This window comes from Hemitrygon akajei, chromosome 18 (genome assembly GCF_048418815.1).
Source record: "Hemitrygon akajei chromosome 18, sHemAka1.3, whole genome shotgun sequence".
Classification (NCBI taxonomy): domain Eukaryota; kingdom Metazoa; phylum Chordata; class Chondrichthyes; order Myliobatiformes; family Dasyatidae; genus Hemitrygon; species Hemitrygon akajei.
The window spans coordinates 39,194,170-39,208,647 of NC_133141.1; the positions used below are offsets into that span (position 1 = coordinate 39,194,170).

At 40.8% G+C, this 14,478-nt stretch overlaps 1 protein-coding gene across 5 annotated transcripts in view; it reads left to right on the top strand.

Moving 5' to 3' along the window:
• Nucleotides 1–14,478, top strand: part of LOC140741337 (thyroid hormone receptor alpha) — a 502,247-nt gene that overhangs the window by 106,766 nt on the left and 381,003 nt on the right. Inside the window, exon 1 of one of the 5 annotated variants that reach the window (XM_073071437.1) lies at nucleotides 3,577–3,597. The exons of the other annotated variants lie outside the window; for them this stretch is intronic. The gene's annotated coding sequence lies outside the window, so the exon portion shown is untranslated. Of the gene's footprint in view, nucleotides 1–3,576; nucleotides 3,598–14,478 lie in introns of those variants that run through there. 5 annotated transcript variants of the gene reach the window in all.

Consider the following 14,478-nt stretch of genomic DNA (forward strand, 5'->3'; position numbering starts at 1 on the left):
TTATACACCTCTGTCAGGTCACCTCTCATCCTACGTCACTCCAAGGAGAAAAGGCTGAGTTCACTCAACCTGCTTTCATAAGACATGCTCCCCAATCCAGGCAACATCCTTGTAAGTCTCCTCTGCACCCTTTCTATGGTTTCCACATCCTTCCTGTAGTGAGGTGACCAGAACTGAGCACAGTACTCCAACAAAGTGCTGGAGGAGCTCAGCTAATCAGGTAGCATGTATGAGGAGTCTCAGCCTGAAATGTAGACTGTTTATTCTCCTCCATTGAAGTGCCTGACTTGCAGAGTTCCTCCAGCGGTTTGTGTGCGTTGCTCTGTGATCACTCGTTCTTCCCACCTCCGCAGCGTTTGCTGTGATCACATGATCTCATCTGTGGTGAATCCATCTGCGGCTCCAACTCCAAAATATGAGTAGCAATAGCTGCAGTTGGATACAACATCCAGATTTTCAACCTTGTGTGGAATGAACATTCCACTGCACTTTAGTCTTAATTAACTATTTGGTTAATTAACTAATTATCCGAGGGACCTCATTTCATCCCAAACACTGCTTGCCAAATATAAAGTCCTTCCATTTAAGCTAATGAAATGCATAAGTAGCAGAATAACCCCCTTATTCTACTTAACAGTCAGTAATCTTTCCAATCCTAACATCACCTGCACTTTCTGTTGATGAACAAGTTTTCATTCCATAATGGTACATTACCCTGAATCCCCAGTGCATTCACTTTATAGAGTTATCTCATCAAAAGCTTTCCAAAAGTCCAAATAGATCTCATTCATCAACTGGTTCTCCTTCATCTAATGTACTGGTTACATCTTCAAAAAATTCCCAGGTTCGTCAAGCATGATGTCCCTTCATAAATCCATGTCAATTTTGTCTGATTCAGTTGATATTTTTAAGTGCTTTGTTATCACACTTTTTCTATAACACTCAGTGGCCACTGTAAAAGATGATAACAATACATCAACTATTTTCATGGATACCTCTTTAAGTACTCTGGAATGCAGATTCAGGCTTGGGGATATATGACTTCCAATTCAATTAATTACTTTAATATTCTTTAATTCCTCCTTTTACTAGCCTTTCGGTTCCCTCTCATTTCTGGGATATTATTTGTATCATTTTGTGTAATTGAAAAGCAAATAAACTTCAGTGCTGGAAATCTGAAATAACAGTAGAAATATAGCTGGAAACTTCCTTTTGAAAGTTATTTTATTACAAATGGCTTTCCTTCTGCCATGGTATTTCCTCGATCACCCACAGGTCTATTCTCATACTGTCTTCCCGAACACAGAGCAAAGACAGAGATCCCTGATGATCACCTTCTACCATTGCCATTTACCACTGCGATTTCTGAGCTGTGGAAGTCAGGGTCACTAACACTGGAAATCAGAATCAATGGAAGCCCGATCATTGAGGGTGTTTAAGGAGGAGATTGATAGGTATCTAATTAGTCAGGGTATCAAGGGATATGGGGAAAAAGTCGGAAATTGGAACTAGGTGGGAGAATAGTTTAGCTCATGGTGGAGTGGCGGAGCAGACTCGATGGGCCAAATGACCTACTTCTGCTCCTTTGTCTTGTGATCTAGTGATCTTGTGAACATTATTTTCTCCAACAGATGCCATGAGTTTTGTTGTTTTGCAACAGCAGTACCGTGCAAGATATGAAAATTAGAAAAATAAATAATAAAATAGTGCAAAAGGTGAATAGCGAGGTCCTTGGAATTTTAAATATATCAATCAAGCCTTCCCCCAGTGTTCTCTGTGCCAAGGAAAGCAATCCCAGCCTACTCAGTCTCTCCTGATAACTGAAATACTCCACCCCGAGCAACAGCCTGCCAAATTCTCTAGTGTAATCAAGTCCTTCAGATTGTGTGGCTACGAGACTGTACACAATACTTTATCCAGTGCTTTATAAAATTAGAGTCATAAAGCTCTACAGGATCGGAATAGGCCAACTCATCCATGCCATCTAAGATGCCTTCCTGAACTAGTCCCATTTTCCTCCATTTGGCCCATATCCCTCTAAACCTTTCCTATTCATGTACCAGTCCAAGTGCCTTTTAAGTGTTGTAACTGTACTTGCCACCTCCTCAGGCAGCTTGTTCCATATACCGACTACTCTGTGAGAAAACTTGCCTCTTTTACCCTTCTCATCTTAAAACTATGCCCTTCTGTTTTAGAATTTCCTCCTCTGGAAAAAGGACAACTCACCTTACATATCCATCTCACAATTCTATAAATTGGAATTGGTTTGCTATTGTTACATGTGCTGAAGTACAGGGAAAAGCTTGGCTTGCACACTGTTCATACGGATCAGATCATTAGACAGCTACAGAGAAAGTGCAGTGCAGGTGGACAAAAGGTACAAGATCACAATAAGGAAGATTGTGAGGTGAAATGTCCTGCTTACAGTACTAAGGAACTAATAGTTCTTAAACCTCTATAAGTTCACCCCTCATCTCCAAAAACAAATATCCTGTTTGTCTTCTTCACCACCTTATCATCTGTACGCCACCTTTAGGAATTCTTAGACCTGTTCCTCAATATTCCTCAGGACTTTCTCTCTGTCTACGTTCTACAACTTTAATATTTTCATTGTGCAAAACTAAAGGCTTAATTTTTTTGCCTTATATTTATCCAAGTGTACAAGCGGAGTGCTGAAGTGGACATTGAACTATAACAGTAAGCTATAGAGATACTCAGCAGGTTAGGTAGCCGCTGCGGAGAGAGGCACAGAGTTGACCTTTCAGGTCAACGAACTGGCATCAGAGTTATGAAGTTACATCTAATATGAAATAGGAAGCTCTGTGCTACGACGGAAGCCTGGACAAATTAACTGACAAAATGGATCATGGAGCCAAGTGAGAGTGGTAAAGACATCAGTGAATAACAAGCATAGGTCTATAAATAGGAGCAAAAAGAACTTGAAACATTTTTATCAGTAGTAAAGAGAGCAAAAATCTGAATACTGGAAAGGTCCAATATAAAGGCTGGAACTGCTGAAATCGTTGAACACAACTTTGAGCCAATGTCTGTGTAAACCACATTCTTGGGGGCCTGCAATGTAAAGATGCTGAAGTAATTTGTTGTTTGCAAATCTGGGCTGTTAATGCTGCAAAGAGCACCAACGGTTTATGACTCAGTTTCCATCCACCTTTGAGTTGAACAAAATGTTCTTGAAACTTAGGAATGCTTACGAGCTACTGTATGTTCAATGTACTGAAATGATGTGCAAGCAGTAGTAGAACAAACACTCTATTTAGATTAAGGACTGTTATGAGTCACTGAAAAATTCATTCTGACATCTTTTCACATTACTGTCAAAGCAAAGAAACTCAGTCCCTGTCAGAATATTTTGTATGTATATTTACAGCGAGAGTAAATAGTGATATTGGCACGTGGAGCGGTTTGTGAATGGTTTCTAACGCCTCCTCTATCAACACTTGTTGGCAGGAGGATTCTTGCAGGAGTTGCTCATTTTAGTTCTGGTCTCCTTTTCGTGCCAGGAAGTCCTGGCAGTCGGTATATAGTTAACTTTCATATCACTTTCACCAGGAGCGAGTCCTCATCAAAGCCGAATTGGTAAGAATCAGGGTCAAGTGACCAAAGTGATTTGAAATCTGTCACTACTGATATAAATATTTAAATATTTACAATGATGTGGAATTCTTCTATTACCAAGAGATAGCTGCTTGTTTCAAACAAGATGGATAAATGAGCCAATTGCCTCAAGATTCAGGGGAGAAGATTTAGGACAGAGATGAGGAGAAGCTGTTTTTCCCAGAGAGTGGTGAATCTGTGGAATTCTCTGCCCAGGGAAGCAGTTGAGGCTTCTTTACTGAATATATTTAAGATACAGTTAGATAGGTTTTTACACAGTAAGGGAATTAAGGCTTATGGGGAAAAGACAGGTAGATGGAGCTGAGTTTACAGACAGATTAGCCATGATCTTATTGAATGGCGGGGCAGGCTCAATGGGCCGGATGGCCTACTGCTATTATTTCTTACGTTCAATGAATTCAGATATTCATATTCAAAAGAACCTCATTTCAAATGAAGAGACCAGAAATTTAGAAGTTTCTGCATTGCCATATTAATTTCCTTATTCCTCTGCATGTTTTACCACAGATTATATGATAACTTGAAACTGTTGTCATTGGCCAGGATCCGCCTTCTCTGGAGTCACAAACAAGAGAAATTCTGCAGATGCTGGAAATCCAAGCAACACACACAAAATGCTGGAGGAACTCAGCAGGCCAGGCAGCATCTGTGGAAAAGAGTAAACAGTCAACATTTCAGACCGAGACCCTTCGGCCCCATCGCCTTTTCCCACTCTCACCTTATCTCTTTGCCTGCCCATTGCCTCCCTCTGGTGCTCCTCCCCCTCTTTTTCTTTCTTCCATGGCCTTCTGTTCTCTCCAGTCAGACTCCCCCTTCTCCAGCCCTGTATCTCTTTCACCAATCAACTTCCCAGCTCTTCACCCCTCTCCCTCCCCCGGTTTCCCCTATCACCTTGTGTTTCTTCCTCCCCTCCCCCACCTCCTAACTCTGACTCCTCATCTTTTACTCTCCAGTCCACTGAAGGGTCTTGGCCCAAAGCATGCACTGTACTCTTTTCTATTGATGCTGCCTAGCCTGCTGAGTTCCTCCAGCATTTTGTGTGTGTTCACTGGAGTCAGCAAGTTTTTCAGTCTTACAGTTTAGGAATGGCAGATTGCTGAGCTTCCTGTGGGATTAGGGCATCTGTGGGTGCTCAGGATATGATGCAAAGTCTTGTGGTCTGAACTGTCTTTAAAAGCTAAGTATCAAGAGAATTAGTCTTTTACCCTGGCGCTGCCAGTTTCATGCTTGTTAACTTCATAGGCTGGTATTTGTCACTAGTTAATGGTAGGTGAGTCTCTAATTTGGAGTAGTTAGCTTAAATGTGTTGGCTTCCAGTTTGCATGGCAAGAGAGAGTTCTCAATATTGATTGGTCGCCTTGTGGCCCAGAGAACTACAAAATTCTTTCATATTGCTCTTTGTGTGGCTTTCACAACCATTGCCAATTTCATAGACTCTGTGAAGCTTAAACCACAAGGGTCATCCCACACTTAATGAAAGTCTTTAAATACAAACATTTGAATGTGCATAGTTCAAGCTGCACGTTGGGATTGTGTATAAAATGGAAGTATGTTGGAAACATATAGCAGATTGGTCATTTTAAAAAAAAGTTAAAATCAAGTTAAATTTTCAGTTAGGAGCCTACAGTAGGGCTGTCAAAGATGAGTTTGAGGAGATATTTTTAATCAGTTAAAGAAAGGGAAATTGAGTTCGAACAAAGAGTTTAAGCATTTGCATCTGCTAAACGCTTCCACAAGTTACTTTTTAACTGATAATCAAATTTTAAGTTCCAAGGGGCCCTTGCATTTCTAAATGATCTTTGTTTCAGCAAACACTTGTATCAACTACCTTTATCTGTTGTTTCACATTGAGAGAGGCCAGTTTCAAAACAGTTGTTTCTTGCCAAGATGTAATTTAGGAGTGTTCTCACATTCGACAATTGTTGGATATGCTAAAAGTTGACTGAAGATTTATAATATTTACAAACAGACTTAATAGTTGTAATTTTGTGGGTAACTGTATGGACAGATTCCTGAAGCCTGCCTCCTATTGAGGAGAAGCTGGAATGAATGGTTTATGCTGAGGAACCTCCTTCTGACACTTCTCGATCTGATATCTCAGAGCTCTTCCAGTTCAATCCACTTGAGCTCCACTTTAGACTTCCATTCAAAGATCCTTCCTCAAGATGCTGCCTGGTGTAGAGGGCATGTGCTATAATGAGAGGTTGGCCAAACCTAGATTGTTTTCTCTGGAGCAGCAGAGGCTGAGGGGAGATCTGAGGTTCATAAAATTATGATAGGCATAGATAGAGTAGACAGATAGTATCATTTTTCCCAAGGTTGAAATGTCTAATACCAGAGGGCATGGATTTAAGGTAAGAGAGGGTAATTTTAAAGGAGATGTTAGAGGCAAGTTTTATTTTACACAGAGTGGTGGGTGCCTGCAATGCACTGCTTGTGGTGATGGTAGAGGCAGATACATTAGAAACTGAGAGATGTTTAGACAAGCACATGAATTTGAGGTAAATGAAAAGATACTGACATTGTATAGGCAGAGGGGATTAGTTCAGTTAGCCATTTGATTAGTAATTGAATTGGTTTAGCACAACACTGTGGGACAAAAGGCCTGTTCTGGTGCTGTACTGTTCTATGTTCCCTGTTCCAATTAAATGAATGCAGTACAACCCACTGTTCTTCTTTCAACACTATTCACACATGGTACAGCTTTCATATTACGGTTCTGCTCATATTATGAAAAAAAATGTGCCCAGAGGCAGATTTTTAGTTACAATGATAGTATAACAGCAAAATTGAAGCATTAAGTCCACAAGGGAACAGTGCCACTTATTTAAATGTGTTCAGTCTTTTGTGTTTGTTAAATACAACTATTAGTAAAAATTTCCTCAGTGAGAATAATCTTTAAAGCAGGCCAGTTGGATTTTCAATTAACTTGGTTTCTTTTGGCTGCATTCCTTCATGAATATTAGACCTCTAAAGGGCTCATCCTGCACTAATTCTAAGCACTGTGTTGTGTGTCCAATAGGCACATAGTAAGCTAGAACCAGTCTAGATTTCACTATTCTGTACCACTTTTTGTGACCATTGTCTCCCTAGGCTGTAAGAAATTAGGACAGATATTGGGACCTGCTCCCAATGCTACTCTCTGTTCCATGTCAAACACTACTTTACAAAGCCGAGCTACCCTTAAATACACTCTGTGACCCCTTTATTAGGTAAACCTGTGCACCTGCTCGTTAATACAAATCAGTCAATCGTGTGGCAGCAACTCAGATGTGGCCAAGCAGCAGAATGGGGAAGAAATGTGATCTAAGTGACTTTGATCATGGAATGATTGTTGGTTTCTGAGTATCTCAGAAACTCTGATCTGCTTGGGTTTTCAAGCACGGCAGTCTATAGAGTTTACAGAGAATGGTACGAAAAACAAAAAGCATCTAGTGAGCTGCAGTTCAGTGGGTGAAAATGTCTTGTTAATGAAAGAGGTCAGAGGAGAATGGCCAGGCTGGTTCAAGCTGACAGGAAGGCTACAGAAACTCAAATAACCACACGTTACAACAGTAATGTGCTGAAGATTATCTCTGAATGCACAACATGTTGAACTTTGAAGTAGATGGACTACAGCAGCAGAAGACCATGAACATACAGAAATAGACTCAGTGACCACTTTGTTAGGTACCTCCTGTACCTAATAAAGTGGCCACTGAATGTAAGCTGGACTTGAAGCTAAACTGTAGTGTTTCACAATTGAACTAAATATTGTTAGACTGCTAGATTACATGTTCTCATTACCTTTTCAGAAATTATTATGGAGAAATATTGTATCTTTGATATTGTTCATGGATGCTAGGAGGTTATGTTGTTTGCAATTATGTGCCTTTTTATTTGCATAATGATGTTTTAGATTTGATATGGCACTTTTTACCACCTACACTAGACGTTAAGCCAATGATTTTCTACCAACAGCTATGTACCTTTAATATTACTACTGTTATAATATTAATATTTGAAGATATTTGCTTTAGTTTGAAATAGAAATTAAAGTAGGATTAGGAGGACAGCTGGAAAGAGTAGTTGATTTCTTCCTAGCTGTTGTAGATTATATTAAGATAATGTTTCCAATGGTTATTGGATAAATTTTTAAAAATGGATGGATTTACATAAAAACATAACATGCCTGGAAGGCTCAGGTCAGTCAGCATTTGCAGAAAGAGAAACAGTCAATGATTTAGGTTTACAACCCTCTGTCAGAACTTCTTTTCTTAAAATTACTCTGTTGGAATATTTAAGGGGAACCTGTGGGGGAACGTCTTCACTCAGAGGGTGGTGAGAGTGTGGAATGTGCTGCCACAGAAGGTTTGATTTCAACATTTAGGAGAAATTTCAATAAGTGCATTGATGGGAGGTTCTATGGTCCAGGTCAGATTAATGGGAATAAACAGAATAGGTAGGCTGAAGACCCTGATTCTGTAATGTATTCCACTATGACTCTATAACTGGGGATTGGAGAGATACTCTGTGTATCTCTATCTCTCTCTCGCTCTCGCTCTCTCTCTCTCTCTCTCTTCTAACGAAGGGCCATAAACTCAAAATAGGGATTGTTCCTCTTTCCACCTATGTCATCTGACTAGTTGAGGTTTTGGAGGCATTTTCAGCTTTTATTTCAGATTTCAAGTGCTGACTTTTTTTTTGTTTGACTTTTCAGGTCAATTTATGTCTTGCCTTTCAGATTCTCCGGAAGGTACCATACAAACTACAGATTACTTTTGAGGAGTAGTTATTGTTGCCAAATGTGACAGCCAACTCACACAAGGCAATGTTATGTAATCACGTAATGAATGAATGATTCAATAATTTGAGGGAGGGATTTTTGGCAGGGAGTGCCCATGGATCTGATCTTCAAATGACACCAGGTGTTTGTTTTGTGCCTACCTGAGACATTCTAACATTTTATCTGTAATGTGGCACACCAGCAGCATAACGCTGTATCTAGAGGCAAGTCAGAACTAAGTCAACCTAACGAATAAAGTCTAATTATTTTTGGCATCTGATAAAGGGATGAGTTCCAAAAAGCATTTAGTACTCATTAATCTGCATTGTTATATTTTAATGAGATGTCACAGATCTAAATCAGCTGCTTTGATTATATTCATTTAAATTGCTGTTACCACTCATTTGCTTTGAGTGTTCTCCTTGTTTTGAAACTGATTACTCTCTAACAAATCAAGTTGAACTTAACTGGCCTTTAAATCCATTCTTCCAAATGCATAGAGAGACGTGCCAAGGGAAGAGAACAGGGCCAAAGCTGTTACGTGAAACCTTAGGACATTGATATCGCCTACAGGGAGCATTAATATGAAGTGTATCCTTCTACAGTGTGCCTGATAGGCACAAATTAAAGTAGGATTCCCTGGAGCGTAGGAGAATGAGGGGATATTTGATAGAGGTATACAAAATCATGAGTGGTATTGATAGGGTAAATGCAAGCAGGTTTTTTTTCCACTGAGGTTGGGTGAGATGAGAAATAGATGTCATTTAAGTGAAGTTTGGATAGACACGTGGATGGGAGAGCTATGGAGGTGCAGGTCAATGGGACTAGGCAGAATCAGTGGATCAGCACGAAGCTCTAAAGTTCCATCACATCTAGTCGTAAATGGCGGTAAACAATGAAGCATCTAACAGGATGAAGAGAATGCAAAAATATCCTCTACTACAGTGAGTGCTAAAGGCAAAGGCTGAAGCGTTTTTAACTAAGTTCCACCTGAACAGATGATTCATCTTGAGACACCCACCATCATAGGATCCAGAGTCCAGACTTCAGCCGATTTGTTTCACTCAACATGTTATTAAGGTGATGTTGAAAGCCCTAAATATAGCAATGGCTATTGGGACCAGACACTGTCCCTACAGTATGTAGTACTGAAGAACCTAGACAATGGAAGGTGCTGTGCCTCTAGCTAACACAAGAGATTCTGCCGATGCTGAAAATCCAAAGTAACATGCACAAAATGCAAGAAGAAGACAGCAGGTCGGGCAGCTGTGGAACAAAATAACCAGTCGATGTTTCTGGCTGAAACCCTTTATCAGGACGGAAAGGAATGGGGAAGAAGCCAGAATAAGAAGGTGGGGGGGAGGGGAAGGAGTACAAGCTGGAAGGTGACAGGTGAAGTCAGAGAGGGGGAACATGGGTGGGTAGAGGAGGGAGGTGCATGCATTCCTAGATTATTTGATGCAAATGACACATTTCACTGTATGCTTCAATGTTTCAACGTACAAATAAAACTAATTTTTATCCCTAATGACCCCAAGCCTTTTGGCCTGTATGGACTATGATGTAATATTCTCCGCTGGCCTGGATCATTGCAGTTCCGACTCTCAAGAATCCCGACATCATCCAGGACAACAAAGCACAGTTGACTTGTACCCGCTCACCTACTCTGTCACTCAATACAGTGGCTGTATTGTGCGCTGTCTACAAATACACTGCAGTTACTTGTCTGAGCACTTGCCAGACTGAATGGCAGGGAAACGTGTGTATGGGAACAGCACCACAGTCACTTTTCCTACGATTTGCACTCCACCCTGACCTGGAAGTACATTGTGATTCCTTCATTGGTGCTATCTAAATCTGGATTTCACCACTTACTACTCCTGTGGGTGTAGCTTCAGTAGCGCCACAGCAGCAGTTCATGAAGGCGGCTCCTTATCACCTTTGCGAATGGGAACAAGCATAGGTAATAAAGGCAACGTTGGTGGAATCAGAAAGATGGACACGTATAAGAAAGGTTAGTGAGGTCTAAGTAAACAAATCGATAATGGAGGCCTTGCTCAACTGGCAGAGAATTGCCTAGTGCAGTCAGGAGAGAAAATGAGAACGAATGTTTAATGTAGGCATCCAAGCCCCTTAGGGATCACTTCTGGTGTTGGTTGATATCTAAGAAGAATACCCTGATCCACATTCCTGCTTGACTTCCGTTGTGAATAGTTATATTTGGAAGAATGAGCTTGTACTGTATCAAATCAATTGTGAGAATGTGGCTGGTGCACATGCGGTTGTTTGATAGCGCGGTGACTTGACTGGGCCTCCTCCACGCGGAGGGCTCACTCTCATTTTGGCGCAGGCTTTCAAGTGTGCATGTCCTTTCATCTCAGCAGGCCTGGTTTATAGCTCCCACACTGTAAGTTGCTCAGTGTGTACCATCACTATAACGACTCAGTAAAGACATTTAATCATACCACTCTACTAGTCATACTAGGTGTCTCAGCAAGGGCAAGCTGTGTAATGTCCAAGAGTTAACATGGTGTAATGTGTGTAAACAATTGTGAATGACCTTTAAAGCTTGTAATTGGGACCAATTTATAATTTTCCCATGGCCTGTGCTTGTTGGGCTTGCAAAATGGCCAGCTGACCTTATGTACCTTCACTTAGAAAAGAGTCCTTGGAACTATGGAGTATGTTCCAAACCCCACACAGCTCCAACCCTTCTCGTTTGTTGTTTTTCTGGGTCATCGTGCTCTTCTATTCATGGTCTCGTGCCCATCTCTGGTTTTTACCACTTTGCCATTTGTGGCGACGCCTGCAATTGTTTGGGCTTTGCAGCCTGTACGTCTACTTACAAACCACCTCTTCCTCTCTGATGCTCCTCAAAATGTACCCCTTCAATCAAGCACGTGATCACCTGAACTGTTATTTTGTCACGTGTCTCTCTTGTAACTGCTTCCTCAAAAACAGGGTCTTGGATAATTCAGAAGAAAGTTGGGAAGATATTCTGTTGGCCACATTTATCTTTTATATTTTATAATGGTAATATTATATTTAATTATCTTATGTGCCTCTCGTGTGACTGCTTCCTCTAAAGCAGGGACTTAGATAATTCAAAGGAAAGTAGGAAAATATTATGTTGACCACGCTTATCTTTTATACTTAATAATGGTAATTACGATCAAATATCAATTCAATGTGTCATGTTCTTTTTTCCCCAGTTGCCTTAACCTGCTTCAACCCACTGTGTCTGCCATGTCACAAACAGGGCTCCAACCTAGATCGAAACAGACCACATCCCCCATCAATGTCAGACCAGCCGATACGTGGGCCATTCACAAAATGTGTTGTGCAAATCTGAGTCAAGTGTTGCCCTTTCTGTGACAGATCCATCCAATTAGAACGTGTTAAAGTCACAGCTGAGGTATTTCATTAAATTCTGGTTAGCATTCCATGAGAAGAATCTGAACGTCTGAGTGAAGGTGCAAATAGGATTTGCATTTATGTTTCTAGGGAGGAAGGATTCAACCTACAAGAATAGACAGAATTGGCCCTGCGGCAGCAGAAAAAGGTGTACAAAATCACGAGGTGTAGATAAGGTAGATAGAGGGAAGCTGTTTCCATTTTGTAGATTACCCAAGGAAAAAGCATTTTAAATCATAAGCAAAAATTGCAAAACATTATTTTACATTACATGGTTATGATCTAGAATAGTGGAAACAGTCAGTTGAGACAAATAAGTAGAAACTGGATCAGCAATTGAAGGAAAATAATTTGCAGAGTCAAGGGGAAAGAATGAGTGAATAGGTCTGACTGCGTTGTTCCACAGAAGGTCAACACAGACTTGATCACCTTAGTGAACACCTCAGGCTGGAGGAGCAACACCTCATATTCTGTCTGGGTAGCCTTTAACCTGATGGCATGAACATTGATTTCTCGAACTTCCAGTAATTTTTCCCTCTCCTCCTTCCCTCTTCTTTTATTCCCCACTCTTACTCCCCTCTTCTCTTCTCGCCTGGCTATCATCCCTTCCCCTGGTGTCCTTCCTCCTCCTCTTTCTCCCATGGTCTACTCTCCGCTCCTCCTTCCCTTTCTCCATGGTCCACTTTCTTCTTCTCCAGCCCTTTACCTTTTCCACCTATCACCTCCCAGCTTCTTACTTTATCCCCCCTCCCCCACCCACCTGCCTTCACCTATCACCTGCCAGCTTGTACTCCTAACTCTCCCCCACTTTCTCATTCTGGCTTCTTCCCCCTTTCTTCCCAGTCCCGACGAAGGGCCCCGGCTGTGAAACTTTGACTTTCCATCGATGCTGCCTGACCTGTTGACCTCTCGCATTTTGAGTCTGGTGCTCTGGATTTCCAGCATCTGCAATATCTCTTGTTAGGGAGCATCTTCTGTGTCAGGTTCTGATCACCCAGTTAACTCAGTATTAAAGGAGTCATAGACACACATCTTGTTGATGATCATCATTTGTGCATAGTAAATAGCACAGGCCCTTCGGCCCACAATGTTGTCCCAACTCTAAGATCAATCTAACCTTTCCTTTGTACATAGCCCTCCATTTTTCTATCATTTATGTGCCTATTTAAGAGTTTCCGAAATGCCCTATTGTATCTATCTCTACCACCATCCCTGGCTGGGTGTTCCATGCACTCAACACTCCTGGTGTAAAGAACTTATCTCTAACAACTTCCTTATACATACCTCCAATCACCTTAAAATTATGCCCCTTGGTATTAGCCATTTCTGCCCTGGGAAAAAATCTCTGGCTATCCACTTCATCTATGCCTCTTATAATCTATGTAATTTCCTTTCTTTGCTTGGATGCTGAAACCCTTGTCACTCTGTATCTATAGCTTGTAGAGTGCTGCACATCTTGCCCCTTCAGTTAATGGAGGCCGATTGCTTGAGGCTATTATAATTGACCAGCGTAATTAGTCTGGCATTTTCAGTCGCCGGGGTCCTCTCCTGCACCTAATGATGCTTAAAGTTTAGGCTTTCTTCATTATCCTGTGAAGGAGGAGAACCTTACTATTCCTATTCCTATTTGTGCACTGAGTATATTCAAACCATGTGATGGCGCAAAGGTTGAGTTACTAGATTAATGTCCAGAGAACCAAGCTATCAATCAGGAGATACAAATTTGAGTTCATTCGTGAGAACTGGGTAAGATAAGTACAATTTAATGTTCATAAATTAATTAGATCTTGGAATAAAAATTCTTGTATCAGTTATGGTGACTATGAAACAAGTAACTGTCATAAATTATCGATACAATCTCATCTGCTTCTTGACTGCTCTATGGGGAAGGAAAATTTCTGTTATTACTTGATTTGTCTTATATTTCATTCTGGAGCCATCAGTATAGCTGTGTCTTGTGGCCTCTGTATTCGCCCAGCAAGCTGCTCAGTTATGAAAATCATTTAAAAGGAGGGCCATTGATCCTCCATGCCACCCAATAATGGGCCAGGTTAACTTAAACTGTATTTATAAGCTAATGTTAAAGAGACATTTAGGAATGGATGACCACAAGAGCATAATAAATCTCCGTTGAATCACAATAGATGCCATGTTTCATACTTATATCATTTACAAAGATACCCATTTCTGTTGGTGCCATTCTGACTGATATTTCTGACTCAGCAATTGGTTTGAATATTAGCTGCTGAGAAGTTACAGCAGGTGGGGCAGTGGGAATTAGAATTGAGAACATCAGAACATACAAGAGCTGCAGTGGGCCATTCACCCTTTGGGTCTCTGTACCATTCAGTAAGATTGTGGTTCATCTTCTACCTCAGCAGTATCTTCCTGCCTCATCCTCATATCCTTTGATTCCTCTTAATATCCAGGGATCTACTAATCTAAGTTTTGAATGAAATCACTGACTGAGCCTCTATGGCTTTTGAGTGTAGGGAATTCCAAAGTTTCACCATGCTTTGAGTGAAGAAATTTCTTCTAATTTCAGTCCAAAATAACCTATCCCTTACGTTAAGACAATGATCCCTCCTCAGCAGGAGAAATATCCTCTCTATCAAACCCTTCTAAAACCTAAAGAATAGAGGCTTCTCAATATGGAGAATTGA